Genomic DNA, 27,292 nt, shown 5'->3' with positions numbered 1-27,292 from the left:
AAGTAACATATCAGCGCCAAGGAAAAGGGGCAGAAGTCTTGTGATTAGGCTAGACTACGAGGAAATGACAGAAGCAAGTGGGGGGGGGAGAGATCCCCTCCTACAAGGAGATAACAACATAGGATTCAATTCGATCAGGAGCAAACGGTAGACCTAGGAATCGGGGCAGGAATGCGCCGGTGATGGGAGAAGTATGGCAGGCGAGGACAGGGAACAAATGCCTGCCGAGGGCTTCCAAAAAACCTAGATTTGTAATCCCGAATAATAAATTAGAAGAGTACAGAGGTTATATGAAGGACCACGCTCTTATTTACAAGTTTGTAGGGACATGGTCGTCTGAGAAGGATTTTTTGAAATGGATACAACTAGAGTGGAAACCCAAAGGCCATATAGACCTGAAACTAGGAGCAAAGGGTTTCTTCATAGTAATATTTATAAATCTGGAGGATAAGGAGATGATATTTGAAGAAGGTCCATACTTCTTCAACAATGCAGGACTATTTATGAGACAATGGGAAGAGTGTTATAATCCAGAAAAAGAAAAGATGCTAGCAACCCCAATCTGGGTTCATCTTTTCAGGCTTCCAATAGAGTTTTGGGACCCAGAGATTTTAGAAGGAATCGAGAATTCAATTGGGGCTTTTGTGAAGGTAGAGGAAACCACCAAGAGAGGTAGACATACTTCATACGTCAGGATCTGTGTCTACATGAATATTACAGAACCTCTGCCAGAACACATTGAATTGGAATATCATGATGAAGTCTAGCAACAACCCATCGACTATGAACACATCCCATTCAGATGCAAAAGGTGCCATGAGTATGGCCATCTATTCAAACATTGTTCGATGAAAGAAGGAAACAGTCCAATAAATTTGGGGAATGAAAATAAAAGCACAGAGCAATAGAGGAGGATGAATGGAGGAAACAGAGAAGGGTTTATGGAAGTTCAGATAAAAAAGAGATCCCAAAAAGGAAAGACGAAACTGAACTCCTCATTCCCAGAAAGTAAGCAGAAAAGTCAAAACCAGTTCAAGATCCTGCGAGAGCTAGAAATGGAAGTGGAAAGAGAAGAAGAGGAGGAAGAAATAAGTGAAGCCCAGATAGAAAACAGGAAAGACAATAAGGAAATGAATAACATAGCATTGGAGAAAGAAAGACAGAAGGAAGATCGGGAACAAGAACAGACCCTAGAAAAAATTCAAATGGAAATAGACCCGCAGCAGGAACAAGAAGGAGAGGAAGAATAGATCATGAGAAAAATTTTACAGGAATGGAAGCATCTGGATGAACGGTTTATTCCAGAAGACCAAAAACAACTCTATAAGGACATATTCCAAAGGTACAAGGAAAAACGAGGGCGATGGATAGCCAAGCAACCTGAGCATCTTGGAGCACAAGGAGATTAGAACATAGAAACAGGAACCACTGGGAAAGGAGGAAGGAAAAGGGAAGGAGACCTATGAGCAAGACCATTCAAATGGTAGGATAATTGCCGGTGAATTCAGCGAAAGTATTACCTTTGTCAGAGGTCTTCCAACAACCCTCAAAACTATTGAAATCATTATTACAACCTGGAATATTAGAGGACTGAACAGTAAGGGAAAGAAAAGATACTTGAAAGGGAGACTCAAAAGGGATAAGCCGAATATCATGCTAATCCAAGAAACAAAATTAAGGGAAAGCAAATTAAGAGAGGTGATGAAAAATTTCAAGCCACATTATGAGATCATGGTTCAAGATGCGACAGGTAGTGCAAAAGGGGTAGCAATCCTGTGGAACCCAAAGGAAGTCCAATTTGAAGATTAGACCAGTATACCACGTATCCTCTCAGGGAGATTTAGAATTCTGGGTTCTCAAGATTGGATCTTTCTATCAAATATATACGGGCCCCATATTCAAAGTGAATGAAGGGATTTCCTTCAGAAATTGGCAATTGTACGATCCCTCTATCCTGCTTCGCCGTGGATAGTGGGAGGAGATTTCAATATGATAAAATCCCTAAATGAAAAAAAAGGAGGACTCAGAAGAACAGAGACAGATATGGAAGCCTTCGGGGATTGGATAGCAGCTCAAAGGCTTGTAGACATACAAACTACAAATGGAATATATACCTGGAATAACAGAAGGGGAGGTAGACACCAGATCGCCTCCAGACTAGATAGATTCCTTCTGTTAGAACAAATCATGAATTGGGACATCTTCATTGAAGTAGAGATCCTCCCAGGAATGGGATCAGACCATTAGCTAGTTAAAGCTTAAGTAGACATAAAAGCAAGCCCCAAAAGAAAGCCCTTCAGATTCAAAGCCTTTTGGCTCAGGGATAAAAATTTCATGAAGAAAGTAGAAGAATGGTGGAAACAAAGCAGTCAGATTGGAAGAAACAAGATGTAGACATTTCAGATGAAACTAAAAAAACTGAAAGGACATATCAAGAAGTGGAATAAGGAAGAATTTGGACACATTCTCAAAGACCAACAACTGCTATAGCAGAGGATGAAGAAAATCCAACAACAAATTATAATTACAGGTAGAAGTGAGGACCTGGCCAAGGAAGAAGGAATCTTGATAGGGAAACTAGAAGAGAGGCGAAAACAAGAAGAAATCTTGTGGAGGCAAAAATCTAGGGTAAACTGGTTAAGAGAGGGAGAACGGAATACAAGGTTCTTCCAGCAAGCAATGATATAGAGAAGGAAAAGAAATAGAATTTTCTCTATTAGAGATGAAGCAGGTACAAGAGTTATGCAGCATGAGGAAATAGAGCAAGTCTTTGTGAAGCATTTCAAGGACCTTCTCACGGAACCTAATGTTGAATGAGGAGAAGCTATTGAAAGAATCTGCAATGAGATTCCGAGCAAGATTACCAGAGAACAAAACTTAGCCTTGATGAGGGCGGTTACCCTGGAAGAACTAGAAGAGATAGTGAAGGGAATGAAAAAGAATAAAGCCCCAGGCCCTGACAGTTTTACAGCAGAATTCTATCAAGCAGGCTGGAACGTTTTAGGCCAAGATATTCTGGATGTTGTGGAAGAATCAAGAAGGAACCAAAAGGTAAGCACAAGCCTAAACTCAACCCTCTTATCTTTAATTCCTAAAGATAATACGATCGAAGCCCCTCAAGGCTTTAGGCCTATTGCCCTATGTAATGTGATATATAAGATTATAGCAACCTTAATGGCTAAAAGACTTAAGCCCCTCCTACCCAACATTATTTCCCCAGAGCAAACTGGCTTCGTTGAAGGCCATCAAATCTTGGATGGTTTGGTGGTTTCCCAAGAAGTAGTGCACTCTCTAAAAGGTAGAAAGGAAGCTGGTATGATGATCAAACTTGACCTTTCAAAAGCCTACGTCCGCCTGAATTGGAAGTACCTGAAAGAAGTTCTAAGCGCTTATGGTTTCTGCAGTACATGGATTGAGTGGATCTCGGCGATGATCTTGTCAACTAATTTCTCTATATTGGTGAATGGTACCCCCTCCCAACCTTTTAAAGTGACCAAAGGCCTCCGCCAGGGGGACCCTCTGTCTCCCTTCCTGTTCGTTATAGATGTAGAAGGCCTAGGAAGATACATCAAAAAAATAAGTGAGAGAAAAGAACCTCAAAGGAATCCAAATTTGGGGTAACAACCTTCCTATTTCCCATTAGCAATTTGTTGATGACATCATGCTGTTTTGTAAGGTGTCCCTCAGAGAAGCCCACAGAATTAAAGCAATCCTAGATCTGTTTATGACAGCTTTCGGTATCCAAATTAATAATGACAAATCCTGCACATATATTTTCAACACTGCTGGAAACATCAAAAACTTCTTGACTAGAACTTTGGGGTTCCGCTCAGGAGAGCTCCCAACTAGATATCTTGGAACCCTGCTGGCCCTAAACTCCCTAAGGATGTCAAATTGGCAACAAACCCTCGAGAAAATTGCTAATAAATTAGCAAACTGGTCTTCTAGAACTCTGAATTTTGTGGGAAGAACAATTTTAGTTAAGACTGTTCTCCAATCAATACCAATATATCAACTTTCGGCTATGGAAGCCCTGAAAGGTGCTTGCACAAAGATGACATAGATCTTCAAAAAGTTTTTATGAGGAGGTCAGAAGGATCAAAAGAAATGGTCCTTGGTGTCCTAGAAAGATGTGGTGAAAAGCAAGATGGAAGGAGGATTAGGTCTCAGAGATCCCTATGTTTTAAACCAGGTATTGGGTGCTAAGCTCTCGTGGCGCTCACTGAATGGAGGAAACGACCTATGGAAAAGAATATGGAAAAAAGAATACAATATGCCTTCAAAACTTGAGGAGATATTAAGGCTAAGGGATACACTGAAAGGGTCGACTATATGGAATTTAGCTAGTCTCAGCAAAGAAATGATAGCTAGACATGCTTTCTGGGAAATTAGGGATGGCAGCTCAGCAAAATTCTGGGAGGAGGCCTGGCAACAAAGAGAAAGAATGAATGGACTACAAATCCTAGAGGAGATAGGCCAAAAAGCAGCTGAGAAAGGAATGAAGTTAGTCAGGGACTTCTGGAAGGAGGAAAGCCAAGATGATGTATGGAGAATATGGAAGAATCCGGAGGAATGGTGGGATCAGATAACAGGGGAAAAAAAAGAGTTATATCAAAATGAAATGCAGACTAGAAGAGTCCCCATAAGATCTGGTCCGGACATTCTGATATGGGGACACACGATCAAAGGAAACTTCTCAATCAAAGAAGCTTATCATCTTCTAAATACCAGAGAACCAGAGGAAATGACAGGTACCTGGAAGCAAATATGGAACAACAATTGGTGGCCAAAAGTGGCCCATTTCATATGGCTGGTGATTAAAGGCTGTATTCTGACTTGGGACTAGCTCCAAAAGAGAGGAATTCATGGCCCTCCCAGATGTCCTCTTTGTAAACAAGAAGTGGAAACGCAAGAGCACCTCCTTAATGCATGTAGAGAAGCCCAGCTACAGTGGGAAGAGGTCAGGAAGCTTTTTGGAAAAACTCACAGAGATCAACAGAGCATTAAAAACACTATTAAAATTTGCAGAGGAGGGAAATTGACGAGCCCGATGGTAAAATGAGCTTGGAGCCTGGCAGTTGGGATAAATATGTGGATGATCTGGAAAGAGAGAAATATAAGAATCTTCCAAAACCAAGAGATGACAAAAGATCAAATATGGGGAAAGACCTTGAGCCATATTAGAGAAATGATACTTGCAGATACATGGAATGGAGAAGACTGGGAAGTAACGCAAGAAGAAGAGCAGATCCTTAAGAAACTAAACCTGAATCAAGGAATGGTGGCCCCCCAGCTGTGGAAAGAACCCAGGATGGGATATAATGGCACTAGGCAGTACTCCCATCCTCCGCCAGGTTTTATAAAGCTAAACTTTGACGGTGCATCTAAAGGAAATCCAGGCCCAACAGGGATCGAAGGTTTGTTTAGGGATGAGCAAGGAAGAACGAAGTGGATATATGTAGACAATGGCGGCATTATGAGTAACAATGAGGCGAAACTGATGGCAGTACACCAAGGCTTAAAGATAGCAGTCAGAAATGGCTATAATAACTTGGAGGTGGAGGGTGACTCCCTACTGGTCATACAAGCACTCAAAAAATTAAACAATGGAACCTCATGGGACAAAGTAACGCAGAGCTGGAGGACGGCCAGCCTAATCCATGAAATAGAAACTATTCTAAGCAGATTTGAGTATATGATTATCAAGCATGTTAGAAGAGAGGCCAACAGAGCAGCCAATTTCCTTGTGAATTGGGGTGGTCAAGAACAAGGAAGGAAAATGGATAGCATATGGACGAGGTATTCTCAAGGCATAGGATTCGAATAGCTAAGTACGATCCTCAACCATGATAAGCATGAAGACACGACTCAAAGGTAGTAGAGACAGATGGTTCCTGATCGGGATGAGGGACAGGGTAGTTGAGGATGGCAGGAACGATCATAACAAGGAGAGGACAAATGGAAGCAAACACAGGAAGGAAAACGCCCTCCCATCAGAAACAATGTGTAATCTGTCACACGTTTCAAGAAGCCAGAGTGGGGAAGGTGGTTTGAGAATGATTAGTATTAGTGACAGCGGTGAAGGCAGAGCGAGAAGGGTGGTGAGGAGCATTTATATGAAGGTGGCAGAGGGCAAAGGAGAGGGTAGTGGAGTTGAGAAGAAGGAGGTGTTGAATGAGAAGAAGCTTGGAGCAGCCAACAGTAAGGTCTGTGTTCTCGGGTATGTGCAATCTACGATCTCTATTTTCTTACATTCCATCACTATAGGTAGAATGGATAAGTTTTATTGTTGTGAAAACTCTGCTGAGGAAGAGGGTCTGAGTGAGCTAAGTCGCTCGCTCAAAAGGAATTGTGAAGATCCTCGAGATTGGTCTATGGGTGAGAACCCTGAGGAAACTAGTAACTGGGAGAATGGTTTAAGGTTTAATGCGAAGAACCAAGAAGAGAACACCATGGTTTAGGGTTTAGGGAATCAGAGATTATGCCCCTAGCCCATCATTTGATCCGCATGACAGAGGGCATAATCCATCTCATGTTTCCGGGGAATAATTATCAATGGCAGGTTCAAAAAAATGAAGGGGAATGCAACAGAAGCATAGGAATAACTACAGGGAAAGGGGTAAGAGAAGATGAAGAGAAGAGCCTTAAAAAACTGACACCTGCTGATGGTTGTTTACAGGAGAGGGTAGAGGAAAAGATGGCGAGGCCAGGATGTGGAAGAGGTCGCAGCTGAAGAGGTCGTCCAAGACATAGGAAGTCGGAAGGCAGACCAAAGGAAACCCCGGGCAATCAGCACAGAGATAGAAGGACTACCATGTCAGTGGTTCAGGAGGCAGCTCGAGCTTACCAGGAAAGAATGGATGAGGACATCCGTCGTATCATACAAAATATGGAAGCCAATGTGCTAGAAGAACAATCAGAACCAGAGTCAGAGGAATGGGCAGAGATGGTGACCGACCCAAGAAACACGAGGGGAAGGAAGACCCTATATAGATAGTCCCTGCACATTTACTGGGTCCTAAAAAGCCTCCTGGCAAAGGTGTTAGAGCAGGTAGCGAAGGAAATGGTGGAATTAGCAAATGGGACTCCAAATTTACAGAAGGAAATGAAGAATTTCCAGGTAATTATGATCAAACAAAACAACAAATTAGAGGAGATGTCAAAACTTCTTTCCAGGATGTTTGGAATGCAACCAAGCTAGGGGGATCATATAAATATCCCCATGGACATGGACCCCAATGCTGCTACCAAACAAGAATGATCGCTGTGAGACTTTGCTGTGTTTTTTGATACCCTCTCTCTTACAGTTTTTATGCAAATCAGTAGTTTAATAGGTATTTCAGCTGTTTAGTGTATATAGCCAGTATGGATAGACTTGTTAAATTTTGTTTTTGGAATGCTTACAGTAAACTCAGGTGGCCAACAGACTTGGTTTCCCTTCGGGGCAGGATGAGGCCACCAAAATGTTGTATCAGGGCCCTACGTTTATTATAAATAGAAAAGTATGACACTACCTCCACTTACAAAAAAAAAATACTGTACTTTGCATGTGAAGAAATTTAATGCCTTTTAACTTATTTTAAATTTGTATTTAAAGTAAATCTATACTAATATATAAATCAGTTACATTTTCTGTTTTTATAAGGTAAATCTTCTTTTTTGCTTAAAAATTGCGTCCAACTTACAATGAATAATTGATATATTAATTAATGTGAATAATGGACATGTTAATAAGTATATATTAACACTATTAATATATTATTCAGTTGCATTTTCTGCGAAAGTAGTATATGTTTTTATAACTAAAGTCTTCATTTTGGCTTAAAAGCAACCGACAATCATTTACGACATTCGAATGAAGAAAATTATTTTATTTAACTTTTTATTATGAACCTCATTTTATTCCATATTTGAAATAAAGAAATGTATTAACTACGTACACACGCAGATTTAGTTCCGCATTACTATGCAGCGTAGACTCAATTCTATTAAATAACAATTATGTAAATTACTCGATGAATTTCGTTGACTAGCTTGCGGTCACTAAAAATTGAGATTTCTTATTGGAGATCTATCAGACTAAAATTGAATATATTAATAACATCATTATTCTCGTTTGATAATAAAAGAAATATATATATATATATATATATATATATATATATAATGATTTTTAACCTCATAAACTAATCTAAGGTAAATGCACACTAATGCAACGTAAAGTATATTTGAAATATTATTATGGAACGGATATTAGTGAACAAATTTGAAGGGACATTTTTCATTTATTTTTAATTAAGAGCATATATTCACTTCAAGAGTTGTATATATAATTGTATTTAATGAAAATATAAATTAACTATACATTTTATTGATGATGATGATGATGATGGTTAACGTCCACTGAGACCAAATTGGTCTATCGGACCTACAATTTTCTTAATTTTTACTTGTCTGACTCCTCGTCTTTCTTGGCGAGATTGGTGTTGTAGCTTTCTTTCTTTTCTCTACGGTCTTCCAACTTCCTTTGTCTTGCATCTCCTTCATCTCTTCTGGTTCTTGGGACATTGGTGTCTTAGCTTCGCGATCTATAGTCGGAGAAGTTTGGTTTAGGAGATCTGCTTTGATGTTAAATGAAGGTTTATTTTCTGCGGTATTCAAATCCTCATAACTGTTGATTTTTTGGGGCGGGCTTTCTCCTTGCTTGCTTTGAGAGTTGTTTCCTTCTTCCTTGATTTCTTGCGACTCAGAGTTTTCTCTAGAATATTCTTCTTTGATGACAGTGTAGTGTTCTTTTTGTGCTCCTTCCCACCATGTAGATCTGTGGTGGTTTTTTCTAGCAAAATTTTTCTCAGAGGCTTTTGGGCAATTTTTGGCTAGATGCCCCGTCTCAAAGCACGATCGACATCTGAAGAGGACACTTTCATAATCAAGCTTCTGGTTCCACACATAGTCTTTACTTGTTAGGTTTATTTCAGCTGGGAATCCGGCGCTGAAATCCATTTCCACACAGATGCGTGCATAGGTGGTTTTGGCATATTCCTCTGTTTCTGGGCACCTGCAGTAAAATTTCCCAATTGCATTTCCGATGGCTTTTAGCGACGAGAGATTCCAGAGATGCAAGGGTAGGCTTGGCAATCTCACCCAAACTGGTGCTGACGTTATCACTGCTGTAGAGGGATCGAATGATGGGTTCCATGGCTTCATGAATAGGCCTGATTTTTCCCAAAACCAAGGGCCGGAATTTAGAATACATTGTCTGCTTTCAGGATTTTCAAAATCTACTATAAAGAAACCTCTAGCACAGGGGTAGATATTAATTTCATCAGAAATGATAGGCTTCCATACCTCCGAGATCCAATTGTGGAGTGCTATCAGCCGCGGCCAAAAACCATTGAGCCGGCAAATTAGGGCACTTTCAGAGAACTTCAAAGCTTCATCGAGTGAGTCCTGGACCACTTGGATAGTGGGAGCTGGGGCTTCACTCACGATATGGGCAGGAGATTGCCCTCCAGAGGCGGATGAGCCACCAGTTATTTTTGCGAAGCTCGGGGCCATATTTTACACAGATCTGCACTAGATTGAAACCCAAACCGTAGATTTGAAGAGATACGAACGTCCCACTCAACCGCAGATACTGAAGAGATACGATCCGCAGCTCAAACCACAGATCTGAAGAGATAAATACCCAAGTTTAAATGGTGTGCTCTTTATAAGATAAATCAAAAAATACCGCAGATCTGAAGAGATCTAACACAGCCACCGGCGCAGAGCTGAGATAAAAAAATGTTTAATCAAATATAGTTTTTTCAAATATTAAAATAATGAGAAATGATTAATCACTGAATGAAAAATTATAATTTCAATAAAATCTAATAAAATAGCGTATCTAAATTCAAAATATAACATTGTACGAATTTTCTTTTATTCAGTTCATATTTTTCAAAACTTAAATAGTGGATGAGATGAAGGTATTTGGCTAATAGAAGTGGTTTTCAAGCTTTCCTTGGTTTTCATACATCATAAATGACATTCTAATTTATCTCATTTAAAGCATGAGGTGCAATAAGAGAGAGAAACATTAATATCCCTAATGTGTTCAATAAAAGCCTTGATCTATCATGACATTTTATCCTGTTTAATTTTGTGAAACCTCTTTCACATATTGTTGTACTATTTGGAATAACAAGAATAGTTTGTCATAATCATATTAGACATGGAAAATCTTCAAAACATTCATGTTCATTTCCACATAGATCTCATGCTCCATAAATATGTTTTTTTGTGTATGATTTATAAATAGTACAAACAAACTTATCCATCTCACCAAACATTTAAGACCATCTCTATCATCTATCTCCTCATAATAATGGTGAAGACTTAAAAGCTTAGCAGCATTAAATATTGGCAAATATGTTAGCCTCATATTTAGAGAATCAATCACCTTCATTACAAAGCTCTTTCCCAAAAGAATGTAATCATCTAGTGTCCCTTATGTATATGTATTGAGACAAATCATGAACTTTAATGGATGTACATGTTGCATACATGTGCTATTTGCTAACTCAAGAGTTCCTTTCTGTGCTTTCTTCAAAAAACATGATGTGTGCATTGTACTGACTTTAAATATGCCTCCTAACAACCGCTTATAAAGCATGCTAATTGTAATATCTAAAGTAGTTCTTATAGAAGTAATATCCACTTAATCCTCTTGGAACTTGTGATTCAACCTATTTAACTCAATAAGAACATTTGCAAGTAAATAGATGCAAAATTGTATTTGAAATATTGTTACCAAGTCATACATTTTCTTCTCTCCTAAGAAAGCATACATGAGCTTATGAGGTCTTCCCATGGCCATTCCTCTAGATGACCACCTAATATGGTGAATTTGTAACACCTTTGACTTGGTGATTTGAAATGTTTCCATTAGTTCTTTTAGTTCTCCATGTCTTTTAGTAGATTGTCCAAGCGAAGAATAAACTTTATTTCTGAATTTATAATTGAATTACAACTCTGGAAAATGAGATGAAGCACCATTTGTTGTTAACGCTTCTCAATGAGATATGCAATGAATATATAATAAATGAAGAGCATGTTGACACAATTTAGTTGATAAACCTTCGCATATACCCCTCATGCATAAGCCACATCAAATCCAAATCCAACTAATTTCATCAAGGACATATTTGTATATGCTAAAAGGGTTGTTACTACATCATAAATAGATTCAGTTGTTCAATCCTTAATTTTAGGTAAGTGTATGAATCTTATCATGCATTGGCCTCTTCCTTATTTGGAAAATATGTATTATAAATAATAATATGTTGCTCCACAGTTTTGTATGTACTTTCATCAAGTAAAATTGAGTAGAATGGATTGTGATAAATCTGAGGAATATGATCATTTTGACTAAAGTAATAATTTACTTTAGAAAATTATTTACCAACACCTAGGCTTACACTACTTAATACTTATAAAATTTTATTAATATATTTATTACAAATAGTATTGACAATCTAGTCCATCTACTACGCAAATCTTCCAACTATCTTTTATTGTTCCAAGTGTATCTCATTTTAGAAGGCTTTATATCAATCAAGTTGAGGGAACTAATTAGGTCCTCCATAGTTTCTTTGTGTGCATCCCTCACCAATGAACCTCCTCTATTTTATTTTTGATGAAAGATGGTATTAAAGTCTCTGTTGATGATGCAACTTGTACCAAAAGAAATATCTTTAATATCCATTAAGGATTTACAACAATCTTGCTTTTCCCTAAAGAGGGAAGGCATATAAAGATTTACAATCGCGCGTACCATTTTAAGAGTCAGAATGTTGAAAGAAGCACTGATCCAATATTGGTTTTTTTTACTGTCTATTAGTTTTAATTGATCTAGATCCCATAGTGTACATATACCCCCTGATACACCCTAAGAACTTACCTCAAGATGGAAACTCTTGTTCCATATCTTGTTGCACTTGGACGAGAAGTCCTTCTCATCTCGCTTAGTCTTCTGTAAAGGGCTATTGTTGGCCTCTCTTTCAATAAAAATATTTTTCTTTTGTGATTCTTTTATTGCAACCCAAGCCCTTGCAATTCTAGGTGATTATATTCATTACTTACTTTTTGGTTGAGATTCCCCCTTCAATAGGCCTATCATCACACCTCTTTTGCCTTATTTGTTACCATGATCAACCAACTGGTGAGGTATGATGCTTTGATACCCCAATTCCTTATCTTTCTCAGTTTGGGCTACACAGATCTCCCCGTTGGTTTTCCTTCTTGTACGTTGGGTTCTCCTTTCCATGTGTTTGGAATTTTCAACTTCTATTTTTTTTATTTGTTGGAGTGGATATTCTAGATGATTGGGGGGCTTCCTTTGATCAGAGGTAGATATCCTCTTCTTCCCCATACACGTATGGCGAATCATTTTCAGAGGTTTCTGGAGCTCGATTCTCCTCTTCTCGAGCTTTCTCTAGACTGTGAGGTGGGATTTTTTAAGGATTTAGCTCTGAAGATTTTTGGGACAATCCTTCTTCATCATTTAGATCTACTAAAGCTTCACATTTATTCTTATCTCTTGAATGGATACCATATAGGCTAGTTCCTTACTGTTTGTTATTTGTTTTATTAGGGCCTTCCACATCCTTAGGCTACTCGACATTCTTCTTGTGTTGAGGACCTTGCTGTGTATTAAGATCTCTTCTTCTTTCGGATTGTTTCCATTCATCCCTGTGTTCTTCCTTATTTTCTTAGATAACCAGGGCTTTGGTGCAGTTCCTAGAAAAGTGACCATATTTGTGGAGAATCTGGCGCTTGAATGCTAATTGGTCATCGTCCACTTCCTAAATGTGCGTCCAGTCATGCATGCATAAATTTTCTACTGCTAGAAGACTTTTTTAGATCCACTTCTACATAAATTCGAGCACAAGCAAATAGTATTTTCCTAGGTTCAACAAAGTCAACATATTATCCATGAGAGTTGCTAATGATCGTGAGGTGGCATCATTTCAGCAATGAAAAGGTAGATATGGTAGCTTAACCCAAACTAGGATTGTCATAGGGATATCACAGTCTAGGTTGAAGTTAGGGTTCCATATTTCCAAATACATACCTGGAGGTCCCATAATGTATGGGTTGATTGTAAAAATAAGGTCCCTCTCTTCTTTGAGCTCAAAATGAAAGGTGAAGAAATCCTTTCCCACAAAGGAGGAAACCACTTCCCTTTTAAGTTTTGCTTTCCAATTAGTCTGGATACATGATCTAACTCATCTAAGTGAAGGCCAGAAGCGAGTAAATTGGCCAATCAAGCCTCATTTAGTAAGTTGAAGGGCCCTTGATTAGGCTTGAGGGTTTGGAATCACAACTTTAGGGATATCATCAAGCTTCTTAACAAATTTGGAGGAAGGGGATTTTGGAATTTGGGTCCATTAGCTACTAGGTTATTGAAGGTTAAAACATTCAGGGTTAACTCGGAATCTCGGGCTAAATTGGCCATGATGGGCTGCACCACCACAAGAAAAAAATCAACGAACTCAAAATCTCAGAACACTTACCTTTTCCAAAGAGAGAGACCATTGATGAGAGGGAAGGAGGATTGCAATTATAAAAAGCGAATGACACAAAGATTTGTGACCTGCTTCATTGGAGGATTTGGCCCAATCTGAACTCCTGCTTAGAATTGGAGGATGTCACACGTCACAAGGCCATGAAGCCTATGGTTTCTACGAAAACATTATTGGTCCGAATGAACCCCACATCATGATTCAGTTCTCATCCTAGAATATGACTCAATCTAACTATTATACATTTTTAGCATTTCTTTTCCAAAAAATTGGTCATAAAATTTTTGACCAAATCTTGCTTTTTTATTCTTTAAAACCTATGAGGCATTTGGATTGAGCAAATTTCACAAGTAAAACTTTGATTCCAAGAAACCTCTAACACATTTGGAAAAAAAAATTAATTGTATTAACTAATGTTAAAATATAGGAAATAAGTTTCAATGAAATTTTTTATAACATAAACGTCACAAGAGAGTCATTTGGCACAAAAATAGACTATTATAAAATTAAACATTAGTAATAATACATATCATAATAAATTAATTAGTTGCAATAAAAGAAATTATTATAATAAAATCTTACATGGGTAAAAACAATAACTCTTTGAAAGTTCATTTTAAAAAGTACGTAGTTGACATAACCCATATGAACATCATTATATGGTTACTCCAAACCACTCTTTGAAATCCAAATATCTTACTTACTTTGAAATTGAAAATTTTTATAATTGAAAATTTCAATTATAAAAATAGTTACAAAATAGGTAAAAGCAATATTTTTGAATACTAATCATTTATTGTCTTGATAATTAAGATATGGTTCAATCTAACTAATTTTTTTTTTTTTTTTTTTTTTTTTTTTTTTTTGTTAAGACTAACCTACGCACCCACGGAGGATTTGAACCAGTGACCTATGGCAAGGAGTGCCTTAACAACGCACCCATTCACCGTCAATCCAAAACCCCATGGGCATGGTTCAATCTAACTATTATATATTTTGAAGTTTTCTTTTTTCTGAAACCTAATCTTACAATTTTTAACTAAATTTTAATTTTTGGTTATTTAAAATCCATTAAAATATGATTTTTTCTTTTAAGTGAGAATATAATTCAATTTCACTATTATACATTTTGATTTTTTTTTTTCCAAAATTATATCATACAATTTTTCACCAAATCTTTTCATCAAAACTAATTTTTTGTTGTTTTGTGCAGCAAAGTTTTGACCAAATCTTCTGATGAAATCTTAAATTTTTGTTACTGTGTGAAGCACTTGATTTTACATATTTCATATTTTACAAATTTCAGAAATCAAATTGTTCTAATTTGATCCTTCAAATTGAGACTGAGCCTATTTATAAAATAGAATCTATGTAATAAATTTTTGGAATACCTGCTGTCAATGTTATACTTAATTGATTCATACCAACCCAAAGCTTCAGTTCTAGAATTGTTAAAGGGAGTTCCTATCTCCAAGCAATTTTTGGAATCGATTTGGCTCAATTGTTTGTCGATTATTGTGGATCTTATTTAAACCATTTAACTCTGAATACTGATTCCCCTAAAAAGACGGAAGATTTTATCCTATTCCTCTGATGGATCCGTAAGTAAGATTTGAGAACTCAAATTTGTAATTCTCATTTAAACCATCTGGCTCTGAATATTGATGCCCCTAAAAACGCGGGGGAATTTTAACCTATTTCTCTGATGGATCGGTAAGTCGCAAGAGACAAAACAGACATGAAGAAGTCAAAGGCAGTTCAGACAAAGGACATGGTTTTATAGTCAACTGCTTCAGCTGCTTCCCTCACGGGAAAGAACCAGACAATGCGTTGCGCCGTTTTAGGTGACTTCACTTGTTGAATCTGCCTGCAATGTAATGAGAGTCCCCTAACTCTCCCCTCAATTCTTATAAATTCAGCTCTCACCTCCACCATGTCATCAGATAGGGCATACATCACCGTCTTGCTCCTCGGGATTTTGAGGTCCCTCGGCCAGTGCTGGAATTCTGAATCTGACCATTTTGTCATTACTTCAAAAAGCGTAAGATCTGCAGATTTCTCTCATTTTCTTTCCCATCACTGTCTTTTTTTTCTTTTTTCTTTTTACAGTACTTTGTCTCACTGTTGCCGTCTCTCTTTTTTTGCATTCTAATTGTTGCAGTCATGTTCATAATGGGCTACTGTGTGGTAACTTCATATTGCAGATGAGCAGAATAAGAGGACGACGACAGACAACATCACCATGCGCAGCTTGCAGGCTGTTGAGAAGACGATGTACAGAGAGCTGTGTGCTGGCCCCTTACTTCCCACAAAATGATGTTCAGAAATTTGCAGATGCACATACAGTATTTGGAGCAAGCAATATCATAAAAATGCTAGAGATAATGCTATACAACATTATGTATAAATCTTCATATATTTGATTTGTGTGTTAATGACCCTAACTTTGTGTTTGGATTGAGTTGTGCGTTAATAACCATAACTTTGTGTTTGGGATGAATATTGAGTCTCAGACTCCACTGTAACTTCAGAAAATTATTATCATTATATTTGCTCTGTTGAAACTTGCATTGATTTATGTTGTAATAAAGATAACATGTGTTGCTGCGTTGATATTTATATGTTTTTTTTTTTCTAAGTAAAAGTAGTCTATTGATATGTACAGAAAATATACAAAGAGGACAAAGCCTCGAACAAGTTTATCAAAGTGACATCAAAATCTGGACTGCCCCAACATTGGGGAAACCAGTCCAGCAAGGTCATAACCTTCAAAAATGGTAACAGATTTGAGACCAGACCTCACTATGAGGCAGTGAGACAAAACTCTGACATTTGGTCCCGAAAGGAAACTAACATCCACACTAAGATTATCAAAAACCAAAAAGAACCAGATAGAAGACATCAAGATGGCCTTAGCCTGCCACGTTCTAACCTCCGTGAGCCTCTGCCGAAACTCAGTCTGCCGCTTTCTGCTACCTGGATGCCACAACATCTTAGCACAGGTCATCTGGGGGGGTTCCTCGATGATTGGGCAAGCCCAGTCATCAGCCACGTCCATTGAAGCGCTGCCAAGAAGCATTCCCCCACCACCGTGAGGCTCTCCTCCGACGCCAGAAGCATCCTGCAAAGAGGGACCGTCATGGCACGAATCAGCAAAGGGGCACGTGGCAGCAGAGCGGCTCCCTTCACCATGCAGCATACCACCCAAGTTCGGACCAGGGGAGGTAAGGAGACTGTCAGCCATCACATTGTTACCAGAGTCCCTGCAATTGTTGCACCTGAGAGCGCCTTCCTGCTGCGAGTTAGAGATATCAACCTGAGAGGCTGAGTGAGCCATTTCTTCAGAGAAGGAAATGGAAATAGAAGCAGTAATGACTGGCCGAATCAGAGAGCTACTGAATCTGAAATGAGCAGAGTGAGGAGCGGTGTGAAGGGGCAGAGGAGAGTTGTCAGAATGGACAGCAAAATCATCAAGAATAACACCGAAGAGCGAGCCCGACCTCTTCCTCGCCTGGTAATAGGATGTCTACCATCTCCAGAAGAATGAGGGTGATGCAGTTCAGGGGAAGGAGAGGAGGTGGAGCGCTCCACCGGAGGGCGAGAGCTTCCTCCCCTGGTTCCTCCCCTGCGACTACGCATACGGTGCCTAACCATATTGAAATCGCTGGCAGGGCGCTCAAAAGGAGCAGAAACCAGAGGGACTAAGGCAGAGAGGGCAGTAGCAGTGGGGATAAGAGGCGACACAGTACTGAACCGGGCAGAAATTATAAAGCAGAGAGGCGAATGCGAATGATGGAAGCCATTGTCAAAATCTGCACAGCAAACAATCCAGCAGCGTCGGCCAGTTACAGTGTGAAGGCAGGGCTCAAAGGCCTGAGGCGGGCAGATGCTGCAGAGCAGGGGAGACGGTGAAGAACTGAAGTGAGGTATCTCCATAACCCAACACTGACAAGCTTTTAGCCGAACTAAACCTGTATTGAATGCTGCCTGCAGATGGTAATGAAGGCGCTTCAGGGTGAAATGGGGAGGGGCGCCATCAGACAAGTGGCCCGTCCCCTCACCGCCATTCTGCATAAAAACCATTAATGTTGCATCGTGTCACCCGCATCCGGGTGGCCTCCTACTTCCTGAGACTTCTCTTTCTCAACTAAATCATTGAATTCCTTCATCTGAGCATCAGTGGCAATAGCAGATAACGCATTAGCGTTCATTGTAGTATTGCTCTCCACCCCTATGTTGGCAAGAAGGTCGGCTACCTTGTTGCCTTCCCTTCGAGTATGTTTGAAAGTTACTGCTCTATGGTCTTTGAGCCAATCTTCAATAAGTTCCAGTCTTTCTGCCAGTCTCCAACTGTTGCTAATTTTGTTTGAGGGAGTTCCTTGAATAATTTTGTTCACCATATTGATTAGTATCTGAGAGTCACCTTCGATGATTAGGGGGAAAAAGCCATAAGAGTGGGCTAAAAGGAGCCCTTGCCATAGCCCTTCAAGCTCTGCTGAATTATTAGAGTCCCACCCCTTCGATCCTAGAAAGGTAAGAAGGGTGACTCCCTTGTGATCTCTGAAGATTCCCCCAAACCCAGCTTTACCAGGATTGCCTTTTGAGGCTCTGTCGAAGTTCAGTTGGAACATATTCTGAGGAGGAGGAACCCATTTATCTGAAATTGTGCTTTTTGCTGCCATTTTGGCCGAGATTTTCAGTTCTTGATTCCATTGTAGATTCCAGTTGTCCCAAATAGTCTTTTCCTGTGGTAGTGTGGGAAGATCGTCGTCATGCCAAGTATGGAGTAGAAGAGTTTCCTTGAGGTTTTGACAGACATTGTTCCAGATGATTTCCATAGGCTTTGACTGATTCTTGAAGATGCGATTGTTCCTCTCCTTCCATATAGTCCACATGAGAAGGCTTGGTATAAGCTTCCATAAGGAGTTAAGAACCTTGCTCTTATAGGGATTACTTACCCAGTTGCGAACAGTATTGGGGATGTTTTCCTTGATTCGATTTTTCCTTTAGCAATGAAAATTGACTTTTTCCCAAAGTTCGTGAGCTAGAGGGTAAGTGTCCATGAGATGCAAGATAGTTTCTTCTTCCTAGTTGCAATTGGGGCAAATGGACGGTCCATGGAAGTTTCTCTTCCTCAAATTATCCCAGGTGAGGATTTTGTTCTGATAGAGTAGCCAAAGAAAAGTGGAAACCTTCGGCCATAAGTTGGGAGCCCAGATAGCAGTCCAAAGTGGATCTTTGACTGCAGAATCTTTTATAATTATGTTGTAGGCTTCATGCGTTGTGAACATTCCCTTGTCCTCATATCCCCATCTGAGTACATCCTTCTTTTTTGAATATCTTATGTCGCGATTGGAGAGTTCCGCCCCTAGGTTCTGCTAGTCGACATCCAGGCCATTCCCAATGATGTGTTCCAGATTAACCCATTGCCTAAAGCCATGTGTTAAGGTAGGCTTCCAATATTGATTGATCTTGTCGAACCTACAAGCTTCCCAATTGGGAATTTGATGAGGATTGATCAAATCTTTTAGTCTATGTTGTTTCTGCCAGGAATCTTCCCAGAATCTTGCAATGGTACAATTCCTGACCTCCCAGAAGCTATGCTGCTTAATGAGATTTTTATGTTGCTTTGCTGCATTCCAGACTAACGAACCCGAGCCTATATCCATGAGTCTGATTAAATCCTCAACAGTTCTGTTATTGCCATATTTGACTATCCATAGAGTGGCCCAAGGAGTGAACAGTGCAGAAATCCAGTTCCACTAGATGCGAACTCCCATCACAGCATTGTTGTGGTGAGGATCTCGAAGCCCAGTCCCGCCAAAATGCTTGGGTAAACATAATTTTTCCCATTTAACAAGAGCCCATTTACATTTTTGTCCTGAGTTTCCCAAAGGAAGGATCATTGGAGCTTTTTAATTTCCTTGAGAACCCATTTTGGCGCTGCCAGGATTGAAAATAAATACAACGACATAGACTGAAGGACTGACTTGATTAAGACTAAGAAGCTAGGCATGTTGAGAGATATGTGGGTCCAAGAGGAGAGATGAGCTTCTAATTTTTTAAGGAGAAGCTTCTAAGAAGAGTGCTTTAGGGCAACATCAGTCAGGGAAGCTCCTAGGTAATTGGAAGGAAGAAAAGCTTTCCGGAAATCTAGGATTCGAGCAATGGAGGCTTGGGTAATAGTCGGAGTGTGGAAGAAGAAAATTTGGGATTTGGCTAGGTTTATGGATGCTCCAGAGGCAGCTGAGAACGAATTTAACAGAGATTTTAACATCCGAGCTTCTTGGATAGAAGGATGCCCACAAAGCATGTTGTCATCCACAAATTGCTGATGGGTGAAGGGAGGGGAGTTGGGAAAGGAAAGGCCTCGAAGTTGCTGAGAGTGAAGAGAATCCTTGATACTTCCACCTAAACCTTCCGCCATGATGACAAACAAAAAGGGAGATAAAGGATCTCCTTGGCGAATACCTCTAGAAGGATGAAAGGGGGAGGATGGAATTCCATTAATAAGGATGGAGAAGAAGGTTGAAGAAATGAGACTCATAACCCATCTGACCCATGGTGGGGAGAAGCCAAAGGCAGTTAACATTTTTTTAATATAACTCCAGCTCAGACTATCAAAGGCTTTAGAAAGGTCTATCTTAAGTAACATACCTACCTTTTTATGCTGCTTCAAAGAGTGGATGATCTCATGCGTTAGGATAATGCCGTCCGTAATTTTCCTGCCCTCCACATACCCTGATTGCTCCGGGGAGATAAGTAAAGGAAGTAACGGTTTGAGCCTTGAAGCAATGACTTTGGATACTATTTTGTAAATTACATTGCACAGCGCTATAGGCCTAAATTTATCAGGGGTTATAGACTGCGCTTCTTTAGGAATGAGGGTAATGAAAGTGGCATTCATGGATGGAAGCATCCATCTGCTTGTTCGAGATTCTACCACTACCTACCAGACCTCCAATTTGATCATATCCCAAAAATTGTGACCTGGCGCTTTTCCTTCTTTTATCTGATGAACCACTTTCCCCACCTCCTACAAGGAAATCGGCTTGAGAAGCATCTAATTATGCTCCTCAGTGATGATCTTTGGGATGGATTGGGTTATTTTGTCAATGGCCACCGTTCGATCCATTTGAGTCTCTTGATGAACCTGCTTGAAGTATGACAGTAATTCTTGTTCTATATCTGCGTGGTCCTCTACTTTTTCTCCTTGGCTGTTCTAGATATGAGTTATGGTGTTGATCATCCTCCTTTGAATAGTCGAGCGGTGAAAGAACTTGGTATTCTTTTCACCCTCCTTCAGCCACCTGACCCATGATTTTTGCCTGCAAATAACTTCTTCTTGCTTGTCTCTTTCCAAGATTTGAGATTGCAGGTGTGATTCCTACTCTGAGAGCTGCTATGTTCGCCCTTCTAATATAATTTTCTGTTGCAATTCTGTCATTGCGTTATTTAGAGCATTTTTTGCCTGGAGAATATTCCCAAAAGTGAATGTTTCCATTTTTTGATATAGAATTTGAGATTTTTTAACTTCTGCTGGAATTGGAACATTTGTGATCCCTTCATAGGTTTATAGCTTTTCTAGATCATGTTGACAAAATTGTTAAAGTCCAGATGAGACAGCCAGAAGGCTCCAAAGTGAAAGGGCCGACGATTAGTATTGCCCGGCCTATTCCATTGGAGTGCGATTGGCCAGTGATCAGAACCTGTAACGGCCAAAATTGAGGCAGAGAGGTCTCCACCTAAATATATTGCATTATCAAAGAGAAGGAATCGATCTAATCGCGAAGAAATTTGATGAGGATCTGCTCTTTTGTTGTTCCAGGTAAAAACCCCATTATTGAAGGGTAGATCGATTAGCCAGTTGTTCTGAATGAAGTCCTTTAGATGACAGCTATCCTTGTCAAGCCTGCTTCTACCTCCCCTTTTTTCCTCCAATCTGGTTATCATGTTGAAGTCCCCCCCCGTGATCCAGAGAGGGTGGGTTCTTTCAGAGCTGAGGAATGAAAGAGTATTCAATGTTTCTATCTTCTGAATAGCTTCCTGAGGAAAGTAAACATTTGTTAAGTGTCCATGGATATTGGTTCCTGTTAGATGGAACGAAGCCTGAATGAAGTGCTTGTTCGCGTGCATGTTGGAGAGGGTGATTGTCTGTGCATTCCAGATAATTGCAAGACCTCCTGATGCACCTAATGCATCCACTGCAATTGCATTACACCCTGGCCAAGCTTTGGCCATGATTTTTTCCAGAGTTTCTGAGTTACACTTGGTTTCTTGAATGAAGAAGATGCTTGGTTTTTCTTGCTGAATCATGTTTTTTATGAATCTGTACTTCCCAAGGCTGTTGAGCCCTCTAATGTTCCATGAGATGAGCTTCATGATGAGACATTAGAGAGGGTGGTAAAGTACTTCGTGAGCTTGGAGTATCTTCCCGATTCCACTAGCATTTCTCCGATGCGAATGGTTCGTTGGAGATCGGTCTTCCTTCCTCTATTCTTATTATCCTTAAAGAGTATCTTTCCATCCCATTGGCTTCCAGGCTGAATTCCAAAGGATCATTGTCTCTGTGCTCTTGAGAGAATTATTTCTAGATTGTCCAATTGTCTTTCTGGTATTTTATCATAACTTTTTGTTTTACAGGCTTGCTCCAGTTTTAGAAGATTGAGTTCTCCTAGATCTATGCCCTCTAGTTCCTCTTCCATGTTCGTGGTTTCATTTCTTTCTTTGATACTTCCTATTGCATCATTCAATGCATTCACTTCATTATCCATCTCCATACTTTGAGAGATCCAGGCTAGAATGTTGCTGGGGGAAGGCGAGCTGAGGTCGACGGATGATTTTGATTTCAGTGGAATCTCTGAGCTAGTCGAAGCTAAGAGGGCTTTTGACTTTGGCTACTCCTTGGAGGAATCAGGGGTTTCATGACTGACCAGATCCGGCTTAGCTAAAGTCTCGAAGCTATTCTTGGTACTCGGTTTGGACAGAGTATCAGTAGAGGTTTTGGGATTAGAGCGCAATTTTCTGAGATTCTTTCTATGATGGGAAACTCTGGTAAATCCATCAGCATCTGATTTTCCGGGAGGAGGAGGGGCTGAGGTTTTTAGGTTGGATGGGCAATCTCGGAATAGGTGACCAAGAGCATGGAATTTCCTACATCGGAAAGGTACATGTTCATAATCGATAGATTGGATCCATTCAAAATCATCATGAAAGAGACTTACTGCATCCGGCAGGGCATTGTTAAGGTGCATATAAACACATATACGTGCATATGAGGTGTATCTTCTAAGCGTGGTCTCCTCTGATACTTTGACGAACTCACCAAGACCATTGCCGATTTCTTTTAATGAAGTTTCATCCCAGTACTCCACAGGGAGGGAGTAGAGGCGGATCTAGACGGGTGCCCAACTAAGATCTTCTTTATCCGGGTTGAATCTTACCACCCATTCTCTGAGATACAAACTAGCCGTGTTGAAAAAATACAACCCTCCATCTATGATTCTATTTTTATCCTCCAGACAGTTGAAAATCATTGTGAAGAACCCCTTGGGACCTAACTGCAGGGTTATATGGCCTTTCGGCTTCCACTTGGCTGCAATCCATCCTTGCAGCGCTTTTTCAGTGGGCCAAAAACCAATAAACTTCCCTATCAGAGCATGATCCCTCATGAATTGGATCTGTGCATTGATCCTACTGCTGGGTAACTTGATCTTTGGTCTCATGGCTGCAACTGGCTTGCATGTGGCTGAAGTCGCCTTGGGTACCTCCTTGACAGTTTCGTTGTTCCTTTGAGAGTCCTGTCCTTCTTCTGAATCCTCATGGACTATCTGTTTGCAGGTGTCCTCCTGCATTGAAACCTGTTCGGTATCATTTGGGGGAGGCTCTGCGCCCTCCCCCTGAGGTTTTCTCATTATTTGCTGACCTTCTTGTCCTTTGTAGTTTGTCGTGTAGCTGGAAAAGTGCTGGCCGATTTACTGAAGACTCTGCAGGCCTGTCATGACAGGAGAGTCCAGAACCCTAGCTGCCATGAACGCGTGCCATCAGAGCCTTTTCATAAATCCTACTCATATGTACCATTTGGTGATAATTCGAGTATTCTTTGATATTTATATGTTATTTATACTACCTTTGCATTTTTTTATTTGGTAAAATGTAAAATGTATTATATAAATATATTATATAAATAAATATAGTAATAGAACTTATTGTATCATTTAATTTAGATGGTAAATTCAAGTTATAATGGGAGGTTCCAATAATAAAGTCAATCATAATTATAGTTATATTTCATTTTTTAATGAGTGGAGTGTATAATGATACCATAAATTTTTTTAAATGATTTATATTCAATTATATATACACAATATATATGTTTGTGTTGGAGAAAGATTATGAAGAAAAAATATTTAAATTTAACAATAAAGTTAAAAGTTATTATATTAAATTTCATCATATTATTTGTTTGGGAGAATTGAATTAAGTGGAGATGGCAATTATCATTTCTCCCAACCACTTGACATAAACCTAAAATAAAATCTTCCCATCTTTCCTTTTTCTCCAAAAATCCTATACATTTTATAATAACAATCTTCTTCCACTATAAAATCTTCTTTTTCTCTTGAACATGATAATAAATGAAATAACTTTTTCACTTTTTTCCATAAATCTTGCAAAGTCTTCAATAACCATCTTCCTCCCTAGAATAGAAGAAATAACCATCTTCCTCCATTATAAAATATTTTCTCATTTTCTTCCTCATGCTCATAGAGAAATAACTATTTTATATTTTTCCACCAATCTTGCAAATCTTTTAATAACCATCTTCCTCCCTAGGATAAAGAAATAACCATCTTCTCAATTATACAATCTTCTCTAGCTCTTGCTTATGACTCAAAGGAAATAAGTTTTCTACTCTTCTCTATTAATACTACAAAGCTGTTAATAACCATCTTCCACCCTAGCAAAGAAAAAAATAACTATCTTTGTCCATTATAAAATCTTCTCTGTTTCTATGCTCATGGACAAGAACATTTTTACTCTTTTCTATAAACTCTGGAAAGCCTCTAATAACTATCTTCCTCTCTTTCTTGCAAAGACTTTTCGGAGAACATTTTTCTCACACATTTTAAAGGAGTAGAACCAAGTAACAACCTCTTTTCAAAGGAAGGTTGTGGTGGTAAGTAGTGTTTGATTAGTTTTGCTGCTTTTGCCATTGGTAACTTACAAAGCTTCGGAAGTATATTTTTTTGGTGGCCTGACATAGGTAGTTTTTATCATTTTCTAGATATAGGTAGTTTTTATCATTTTCTAGTGGCTTGATGTAGGTAGTTTTTATCATTCTCAAGATATAGGTAGTTTTTATCATTTTCTAGTTGCTTGATGTAGGTAGTTTTTATCGGTCTTTAGTTGTATATAACTGATTTTTTTAAAGCTACTGCGTGCTTTCCTGTGAAGATATTACTGATAGTTGCAGTAGGATCTGTCAAGGTTAGGTTGTTTTTATGAAGTTAGACAAAGACAGATACACTAATTTTTAAATTGATTTTTGACTAAATTGTATAGATAACATTAAAAACAAAAATATAAAGAATATGTAATTACTTTTTGATAATAAAAGTAAGTTGATTTTTCCTTATAGAAAAGAAAAAAAAAAATTGTGCTCTCGTCCATAAATTCTGTGAAACCTCTAATAACCCCCCTAATAACCTTCTTATGCAGTTGAGAAGAAATTACTGTCTTCCTCCACTACAAAATATTTTCTCTTTCTCCAGCTAATAAGAATATAAGTTTTTTACTCTTCTCTCTCTATTGATTTTTTTACTCTTCTATCTTCCTCTTGCCTCTTTCTCCAGCTAATAAGAATATAAGACTAAATAAATTTGTTACTCATTTCAATCCTTCAGAGCCTCTGATAACCAACTTCGTCTCTTGCATAGAAGAAATAATACTTTACCTCTTCTCCTAGAGTCTACAAAGCCTCTGGTAATTAACAGTATTCTATTTTATTCCGGAGCTTTTCGATAGATTCTAGAAAGCCTCTAGTAAATAGAAATATTCTCTTTCACTCAGGTTTGCTGCAATTTATTCTGGTTTGCCGCAATCATGTTTCAATGCTGGTGCTGACATGACGATTTCTATTCAGGATCTGCCACTGGAAATGCGCACTGATGCAGTTAGCAGTATGGTATATGAAGCGAGCGCAAGCCTGAGAGACCCTGTCTATGGGTGCGCGGGAACAATCTGGCAGCTGCAGGAACATGTCTCTAAGCTGCAGTTAGAGAAGGCGATTTTGCAGGCGGAGCTTCTTCACATGAATTTGCATTTGGCGAATATCACTGCTTACATAAGAGAAAACCTGCATAGTGTTGAGGGCGGAGATCAATCCATATCGGAGCCGTTTTCTCACACTCTGAGCACTTTCCAAGAAAGATCCGTATCTTCATTCGATGAATTTCCCATTGGGTACCAACTTTCAGATGCTCGTGGTAAAGATGATCAATCCCTACCGGAGCTGTGGGATCCGTCATGGCTCTAGTCGACGTATCCTGTGTATATTTCGACTGTGAACTCCATGGAACTATATGCGACGTTTAATTGCACCATATGGAACTATATGTGTTTTTTGCGCCCCTAATTCGCCGCCTAATTACACGTCCTTGAATGTCAAACTCTCGTAAATCTGTGCATGAAAATGATGTCAATTTCACGCTACGAATTGCTTCAGGTTTGCTCAATGGATAACTTCTTTATTTTCTCTCGCCCTAATTCGATTCTGTTACCCTTCATTTGGCCCAGCATGGCGTGCGGTGGGCAGAGTTTGAAGGGAGATTTTGGTGCAATTGAACAGTTGTAGTAATTTTATTATATTTTAATTATAAATGAATTCTTTTTTCCCAACCTGCCACGACTATTAATTCAAAGAGATAACATAGTAACTTTGTCTTGCCCCTAATACCAAAAGCATAGGGACACGAGCATGGTCATTGTGTAAGTTGTGTCTTTCATGGTAGCATAGTTTATAAAACAACACATTGAAATAACATGGTAGCTAGTGCCTTATTTCAACATAAATATTTTTAACTTCAGCTATTGTTGTTCTTTTATGTTATGTTGTTGGGCAGGTTCATTTTTTTAGAATAATGATTGAGTATATTTTATAAACGTGAATGGGATCAAAACGCTTTATAGGGAAATGAGAGGTTTGTTAGAGATGTTGAAAATTTAAAGTTTAATAATATATATAAATTATATAATGTGAAATTTTTGTTATATGTTATGTTGTTTATTTTATATGGTAGTTTGAAAGTTTTTTTTGCTCTATGATTTAAGTACCGAAAGACTTGTTAAGTTAATAGATATTAATGAGCTTGGAGATTTTAGTGTCTATGTTTATGAGTGACCAACCAGGGTCAAAATTTCATTTTTTGAACTTTGGTTATAGTTGGTCATTGGGGAGTTGTTAGTGCTTCCATATGAGTTTTTTTTTCCATATCTTCAAATTCTTTTTTAGTTTTCTCATAGAATCTGTGTTGTAAGGACACACTACTATACCGAGGGCACTTTTAAGAAAAAAATTTAAGACAAAAGAAATCTTTTGTCTTAAAAAGTCACTTTTTATTTTAGTTATTTTACATTAAAATTTAATATCAATTGAATTGTCTTAAAGATAATCTTCAAGACAAAAAGAGTTTGAGACAAAAATATTTTAAGACAAAAGCATT

The 27,292-nt window shown here is 38.8% G+C and overlaps 1 pseudogene; it reads left to right on the top strand.

The window, feature by feature from the left end:
- Positions 1-15,772: 15,772 nt before the first annotated feature.
- LOC149181071 (LOB domain-containing protein 4 pseudogene) lies at positions 15,773-26,106 on the top strand (annotated as a pseudogene).
- Positions 26,107-27,292: the final 1,186 nt, after the last annotated feature.

The sequence above is a fragment of the Pinus tabuliformis genome, chromosome 3_2, assembly GCF_031772625.1.
Source record: "Pinus tabuliformis cultivar Carrire ecotype Pingquan chromosome 3_2, CPIR1, whole genome shotgun sequence".
Taxonomy (NCBI): Eukaryota; Viridiplantae; Streptophyta; class Pinopsida; order Pinales; family Pinaceae; genus Pinus; species Pinus tabuliformis.
This window is presented reverse-complemented; position numbering and strand designations above follow the sequence as displayed.